Below are 8,820 nucleotides of genomic sequence, written 5' to 3'. Positions count from 1 at the left end.
ACGTTGATCTAATGACTGATATTTCCTTTAATAGGGCAGAAGTGGGCGTTTTAATGTAGTCCTTCTCTTTAGTTCCTAATTCACCCTCTAACATTTTTTGCTTTTCCCGCTTTTTCCGTCTCTTAGTAGCTGTGTATGACATAATCAGACCCCTGGCATACGCTTTACAGGTCTCCCAAAGGAGCGAGGGGTTATCTGTTGATTGAGAGTTAATAGAGAAAAATGCTTTAAACTCTGTTATAAAATATGATGTGAATGTATGGTCTTTAAGAATGGTTGTGTTCAACCTCCAATGTCTTGACCGATTGAATGCCCCGTTGAGTTTTATGTCCAGGATCACCTCAGCATGATCAGATATGACTATGCTTCCTATCCTAGCAGATAAAACAGACTGCAAAGACGTCCTGGGCATAAAAAATAGTCTATTCTAGTCTGACATCCATGAGGTGCAGAGAAAAAAGTGAACTCTCTGTTGGAGGGATGGAAAGCTCTCCAGACATCCGCATACCCCAGATCATCACAAATAACTTTAAGTGACTTAGCTTGAGGAGAGAGTGAAGCTATACCGCTGGGAGACTTATCAATAAGGGGGTTCAACAAGCAGTTAAAATCTCCTCCAACCACTGCAGTGTCTGAGTTTAATTCTGAAAAGTCTAGAAATGCTTTAGTGAGGAAATCAGGGGGGTGAGCAGGGGGGAAGTAAATATTCATTATGGAAATGTTCTGCCCTTGTAAAGTACCATTAATTATAACAAAGCGACCAAATCTATCTTTCACACAATTCAAGACCTTAAGTGGTAAGTTATTTTTCACCAGAATTGCTACCCCTCTACTTCTGGATGTAAATGACGAGAAAAACACTTGACCAAACCCTCCTTGTTGTAATTTCAAGTGCTCCTTATCATCCAAATGGGTTTCTTGTAACAGGGCAATATCAATATTTTATTTTTTCAAAAAAGACAATACTTTCTTCCTCTTAATGGGGTTATGGCTCCCTCTAATGTTCCACGTGCATACACGCAGTCTGTTATCTGTCATTGCATCTTGACCATTCAATATTCAGACTGGATCCTACTGTAAAAGTGGGGTGGTACCTTTTTCCATGTGTTGAACTCTCCTCCATCTCACTGAGCATAAACAAAAAATATGAACCCTGAACTCGAACTATACTGAACCCAAAAATTAAACATGTAAAAATCCAAAAGGGGGTTTTCCCACTAGCTAACATACAGGGGATTTCAACTCTCCAATGTAGACTCTTAAGTCCGCATTGCCGCTCAATAGCCTCATCCTTTATATATATGGAAAATAAAATCAATAGAAGAAGATTGAGGCTATTCCACCTAAAACCAAGCCTGGGCACCAATATGGATTCACACATATCTCAGCCTGAGCTATAGCGGCTATTACTTTAGCAAGAAAAATAATAAAGATACTAATATTACTGAGCTGGAGTACGTGAGGACTCACACCACTGTTTCATGATCAGATTCAACCAAAAATAAGCAAAATTATTCAATGCTGTGGAGGCGCAGCTTAGAGTTATTTACCCGAGAGAGTCAATACACGCAGCAGCCTCTTCAGGTGTGTAGAGCTTTTTAGGTGATCCGTTGACCATAATCTTCAATGTGGCCGGGTACAACTGTGCATAGTCCATCTTCATTCTCCTGAGTCGAGCCTTCGCCTCATCAAACGCTTTGCGTCTTCGTACAACCGCTGTGGAGTAATCATTGAAGAATGAGACCTTTGGACTTTTATGTTGACTACCAACAGAACCGATGTTTCTAGCCGCATCCATGACGCGCTGCTTGTCGGTGAAGTTGTGGAACTTTATAACCACCGGCCGTGGGCGCTGATTGGGGCCCGGTATCGGTGCTTGAGAGCGATGGGCTCTGTCCAGCTTCACACGACCAGCCTTAGTGTCCATTTGTAGGTAGCCAGGGATCCATTCCTCAAAGAATTTTACTGAACGTGTCCCTTCAGAATTTTCCACAACACGAATATTGCATCTGCGTCCTCGATTATCCAAGTCGTCAATGTGCTCCGCCATTTCGCGCACCTGTTTCTCAAGTGCTTTTATCTTAGCGTCCATAGATGTAGTTGAAGTTTCCACTGCAGCAATTCTTCCTTCCGCCTCAACAACACGTTTCACAACGCTCTGTATTTCAGCTGAATGGCTTGCTATTGCTTCCAAGACCGTTCTTATCTTAGCATCGATCACTTTAGTAATGTTATCAGTCATCTTTTGAATTATCAGGTCCATTGTGCATGGGTCCGCAATGGTGTTAGCTTCGCTAACGTTAGCTAGCTCCTCGTGCACATCCACAGGGGTGGTGGTTTTGGTCGACTTCTTAGTAGTTCTATTGGGCATGTTGTCTGAGATTTTTGCGAAATAGTCGTCAAGACTCATTAACTATGGTAACTTATTTAGCCAATTCTACCACTTTAAAAAGCTAGGAGATTAATGTAAGAATATAAATTTACGAATGCCACGAGAGCTCGCTGAAACACCGTGTTCTCTCTACGGCGCCATTTTGTTCCCCCGTGTCTGTGTTCTTTTGCCCATCTTAATCTTTTATTTTATTGGCCAGTCTGAGAAATGGCTATTTCTTTGCAAATCTGCCTAGAAGGCCAGCATCCTGGATTCGCCTCTTCACTGTTGACGCTGAGACTGGTGTTTTGCGGGTACTATTTAATGAAGTTGCCAGTTGAGGACTTGTGAGGCGTCTGTTTCTCAAACTAGACAATATCATGTACTTGTACTCTTGCTCAGTTGTGCACCGGAGCCTCCCACTCCTCTTCTATTCTGGTTAGGGCCAGTTTGTGCTGTTCTGTGAAGGGAGTAGTACACAGCATTGTACCAGATCTTCAGTTTCTTGGCAATTTCTCGCATGGAATAGCCTTCATTTCTCAGAACGAGAATAAACTGACGAGTTTAAGAAGAAAGGTCATTGTTTCTGGCCATTTTGAGACTGTAATCGAACCCACAAAAGCCGATGTTCCAGATACTTGTCTAAAGAAGGACAGTTTTATTGATTCTTTAATCAGGACAAGAAAATTCAGCTGTGCTAACATAATTGCAAAAGGGTTTTCTAATGATCAATTAGATTTTTTAAATTATAAACTTGGATTAGCTAACACAACCTGCCATTGGAACACAGGAGTGATGGTTGCTGATAATTGGCATCTGTATGCCTATGTACATATTCCATAAAAAAATCTGCAGTTTCCAGCTATAATAGTCATTTACAACATTAGCAATGTCTACACTGTATTTCTGATCAATTTGATGTTATTTAATGGACAACAAAATTGATTTCCTTTCAAAAACAAGGACATTTCTAAGTGACCCCAAACTTTTGAATGGTAGTGTATATATATATATATATATATATATATATATATATATATATATATATATATATATATATATATATATATATATATATATATATATATATATAGTCAAGGTGCAAGTAATCAACTGTCCCTCATGGAATCAATTGACATTGTAATTACACACCCGGGGGTCATTCATAAACATTTACTGCCACAGGAAAATAACCACTTTTTGGGAAAATTACATAAAATGCCATTGAAAAATGTCATGCAATGTACAGGTCATTTTATATTAAAAGTGCAAATTCATTCAAGAATGAAAGTGATATTCAACAACATTTTAAAATACATTCTCTCTCCGGGTATGCAATGAGTAGATGATGTAGGCTGTAGGTGCCGGGACGGCTGGGACGTATGGCGGCATGATATATGATATGGCAACATGAATAAATCCCACCTTCCCATCATGATGCTGATGAGCTATACCCGGGTGGGTGGGGGGGTGCAATGTAAAAAGCTTTTACGTTCCCAAGCTATTGTGTGAATATCAACTTATCCTAGTTATCCAGTTTTGTGACCCCAAACACACACACACACACACACACACACACACACACACACACACACACACACACACACACACACACACACACACACACACACACACACACACACACACACACACACACACACACACACACACACACACACACACAATATCAGGTTTCAGCCTACTCAATAAATATTTTCATATTTGCATTCCACTGTGTTATCATGAACTTACACTAGTCTCAGGCAAACATGCAAAGGATCATAATCTGTTCAGGCATGGACAGTACTGTACAATGTACTAACATTTCCATTTTTATGTTGCCATTCCCTGGGTGTCCATGGTAAGGAAAGTAGAACTGTCAATTAGAGGTCGACCGATTAATCGGAATGGCCGATTAATTAGAGCCGATTTCAAGTTTTCATAACAATCGGAAATCGGTATTTTTGGACACCGATCTGGCCGATTTATTTATTTACACCTTTATTTAACTAGGCAAGTCAGTTAAGAACACATTCCTATTTTCAATGACGGCCTAGGAATGGTGGATTAACTGTTTATTCACTGCTTTAGCACACTCTGCTAACCCGGATGTTCTAGCCGTGTCTGAATCCTGGCTTAGGAAGACCACCAAAAACTCTGAAATCTCCATCCCTGACCACAACATTTTCAGACAAGATAGAACGGCCAAAGGGGGCAGTGTTGCAATCTACTGCAGAGAGAGCCTGCAGAGTTCTGTCCTACTATCCAGGTCTGTAGCCAAACAATTTCATCTTCTACTTTTAAAAATCCATCTCTCTAGAAACAAGTCTCTCACCGTTGCCGCCTGCTATAGACCACATCCTAGATATCATCCTAACCAACTTGCCCTCTAAATACACCTCTGCTGTTTTCAACCAAGATCTCAGCAATCACTGCCTCATTGCCTGCATCCGTAATGGGTCAGCGGTAAAGCGACCTCCACTCATCACTGTCAAACGCTCCCTGAAACACTTCAGCGAGCAGGCCTATCTAATCGACCTGGCCCGGGTATCCTGGAAGGATATTGACCTCAACCCGTCAGTAGAGGGTGCCTGGTTACTAAAACAATGCCTTCCTCACCATCTTAAATAAGCATGCCCCATTGAAGAAATTTAGAACCAGGAACAGATATAGCGCTTGGTTCTCTCCAGACCTGACTGCACTTAACCAACACAAAAACATCCTATGGCGTTCTGCATTAGCATCGAACAGCCCCCGTGATATGATACTTTTCAGGGAAGTCAGAAACCAATACACACAGGCAGTTAGAAAAGCCAAGGCTAGCTTTATCAAGCAGAAATTTGCTTCCTGCAACAAAAACTCAAAAAAGTTCTGGGACACTGTAAAGTCCATGGAGAACAAGAACACCTCCTCCCAGCTGCCCACTGCACTGAGGATTTGGAAACTCTGTCACCACCGATAAATCCACTATAATTGAAAATGTCAATAAGCATTTTTCTACGGCTGGCCATGCTTTCCACCTGGCTACCCCTACCCCGGTCAACTGCACTGTACCCCCCACAGCAACTCGCCCAAGCCTTCCCCATTTCTCGTTCTCCCAAATCCAGTCAGCTGATGCTCTGAAAGAGTTTCAAAATCTGGACCCCTACAAATCAGCCGGGCTAGACAATCTGGACCCTCTCTTTCTAAAATGATCTGCCGAAATTGTTGCAAGCCCTAGTACTAGCCTGTTCAACCTCTCTTTCGTGTCGTCTGAGATTCCCAAAGATTGGAAAGCAGCTGCGGTCATCCCCCTCTTCAAAGGGGGGGACACTCTAGACCCAAACTGCTACAGACCTATATCTATCCTACCGCCATCGATAAGAAACAATACTGTGCAGCCGCATTCATTAACCTGGCCAAGGCTTTCGACTCTGTCAAACACCACATCCTCATCGGCAGACTTGATAGCCTTGGTTTCTCAAATTATTGCCTCGCCTGGTTCACCAACTACTTCTCTGATAGAGTTCAGTGTGTCAAATCGGAGGGCCTGTTGTCCCAGCCTCTGGCAGTCTCTATGGGGGTGCCACAGGGTTCAATTATTGGGACGACTCTCTTCTCAACAATGATGTAGCTCTTGCTGGTGGTGAGTCTCTGATCCACCTCTACGCAGACGACACCATTCTGTATACTTCTGGCCCTTCTTTGGATACTGTGTTAACAACCCTCCAGACAAGCTTCAATGCCATACAACTCTCCTTCCATGGCCTCTAACTGCTCTTAAATACAAGTAAAACTAAATGCATGCTCTTCAACCGATCGCTGCCTGCACCTGCCCGACTGTCCAGCATCACTACTCTGGACGGTTCTGACTTAGAATATGTGGACAACTACAAATACCTAGGTGTCTGGTTAGACTGTAAACTCTCCTTCCAGACTCACATCACACATCTCCAATCCAAGGTTAAATCTAGAATTGGCTTCCTATTTCGCAACAAAGCATCCTTCACTCATGCTGCCAAACATACCCTCGTAAAACTGACCATCCTACCGATCCTCGACTTCGGCGATGTCATTTATAAAATAGCCTCCAATACCCTACTCAATAAATTGGATGCAGTCTATCACAGTGCCATCTGTTTTGTCACTAAAGCCCCATATATTACCCACCACTGCGACCTGTATGCTGTCGTTGGCTGGCCCTCACTTCATACTCGTCGCCAAACCCACTGGCTCCAGGCCATCTACAAGACCCTGCTAGGTAAAGGTAGCAGCACCCACCTGTAGCACACTCTACAGCAGGTATATCTCTCTGGTCATCCCCAAAACCAATTCTTCCTTTGGGCGCCTCTCCTTCCAGTTCTCTGCTGGAAGGAGAGGCGCCTGGAACGAACTACAAAAATCTCTGAAACTGGAAACACTCCCTCACTCTATTTATTTATTTTGCTCCTTTGCACCCCATTATTTTTATTTCTACTTTGCACATTCTTCCACAGCAAATCTACCATTCCAGTGTTTTACTTGCTATATTGTATTTACTTTGCCACCATGGCCTTTTTTTTGCCTTTATCTCCCTTATCTCACCTCATTTGCTCACATCGTATATAGACATATTTTTCTACTGTATTATTGACTGTATGTTTGTTTTACTCCATGTGTAACTCTGTTGTTGTATGTGTCGAACTGCTTTGCTTTTTCTTGGCCAGGTCGCAATTGTAAATGAGACATTGTTCTCAACTAGCCTACCTGGTTAAATAAAGGTGAAATAAATAAAATAGAAATACAAATAAAGAATGACAGATTTTTACCTTGTCAGCTCAGGGATTCAATCTTGTAACCCTACAGTTAACTAGTCCAATTCTCTAACCACCAGCCTCACATTGCACTCCATGAGGAGCCTGCCTGTTACGCGAATGCAGTAAGAAGCCAAGGTAAGTTGCTAGCTAGCATTAAACTTATCTTATAAAAAACAGTCAATCAATCAATCATAATCACTAGTTAACTACACATGGTTGATGATAGTACTAGTTTATCTAGTGTGTCCTGTGTTGCATATAATCGATGCGGTGCGCATTTGCGAAAAAGGACTGTCGTTGCTCCAACGTGTACCTAACCATAAACATCAATGCCTTTCTTAAAATCAATACACAAGTATATATTTTTAAACCTGCATATTTAGTTAATATTGCCTGCTAACATTAATTTATTTTAACTAGGGAAAATGTGTCACTTCTCTTGCAACAGAGTCAGGGTATATGCAGCAGTTTTGGCCGCCTGGCTCGTTGCGAACTGTGTGAAGACTATTTCTTCCTAACAAAGACAGCCAACTTCGCCAAACAAGGGATGTTTTAACAAAAGCGCATTTACGAAAAAAGCAAAATCGTTGCACGACCGTACCTAACCATAAACATCAATGCCTTTCTTAAAATCAATACTCAGAAGTATATATTTTTAAACCTTTATGTTTAGCTAAAAGAAATCCAGGTTAGCAGGCAATATTATACAGGTCAAATTGTGTCACTTCTCTTGCGTTCATTGCACGCAGAGTCAGGGTATATGCAACAGTTTGGGCCGCCTGGCTCGTTGCGAACTAATTTGCCAGAATTTTACGTAACATTGAAGGTTGTGCAATGTAACAGGAATATTTAGACTTATGGATGCCACCCATTAGATAAAATACGGAACGGTTCCGTATTTCACTGAAAGAATAAACGTCTTGTCTTCGAGATGACAGTTTCCGGATTTGACCATATTAATGACCTAAGGCTCGTATTTCTGTGTTATCATGTTAAAACTAAGTCTATGATTTGATAGAGCAGTCTGACTGAGCGATGGTAGGCACAAACAGGCTCATAAGCATTCATTCAAACAGCACTTTCGTGCGTTTGCAAGCAGCGTTTATGACTTCAAGCCTATCAACTCCCAAGATTAGGCTGGTGTAACCGATGTGAAATGGCTAGCTAGTTAGCAGGTTGCGTGCTAATAGCGTTTCAAACATCACTCGCTCTGAGACTTGGAGTAGTTGTTCCCCTTGCTCTGCTTGGGTAACGCTGCTTCGAGGGTGGCTGTTGTCGATGTGTCCCTGGTTCGAGCCCAGGTAGGAGCGAGGAGAGGGATGGAAAATATACTGTTACACTGGCATACTAAAGTGCCGATTAGAACATCCAATAGTCAAAAGTATATGAAATACAAATCGTATAGAGAGAAATAGTCCTATAATTCCTAGAATAACTACAACCTAAAACTTCTTACTTGGGAATATTGAAGACTCATGTTAAAAGGAACCACCAGCTTTCATATGTTCTCATGCTCTGAGCAAGGAACTTAAACGTTAGCTTTCTTACATGACACATATTGCACTTTTACTTTCTTCTCCAACACTTTGTTTTTGCATTATTTAAACCAAATTGAACATGTTTCATTATTGATTTTAGGCTAAATTGATTTTATTGATGTATTATATTAAGTTA

The sequence above is a fragment of the Oncorhynchus gorbuscha genome, linkage group LG11 (assembly GCF_021184085.1).
Source record: "Oncorhynchus gorbuscha isolate QuinsamMale2020 ecotype Even-year linkage group LG11, OgorEven_v1.0, whole genome shotgun sequence".
Lineage (NCBI taxonomy): Eukaryota > Metazoa > Chordata > Actinopteri > Salmoniformes > Salmonidae > Oncorhynchus > Oncorhynchus gorbuscha.
Note: the sequence above shows the minus strand (reverse complement) of the source record.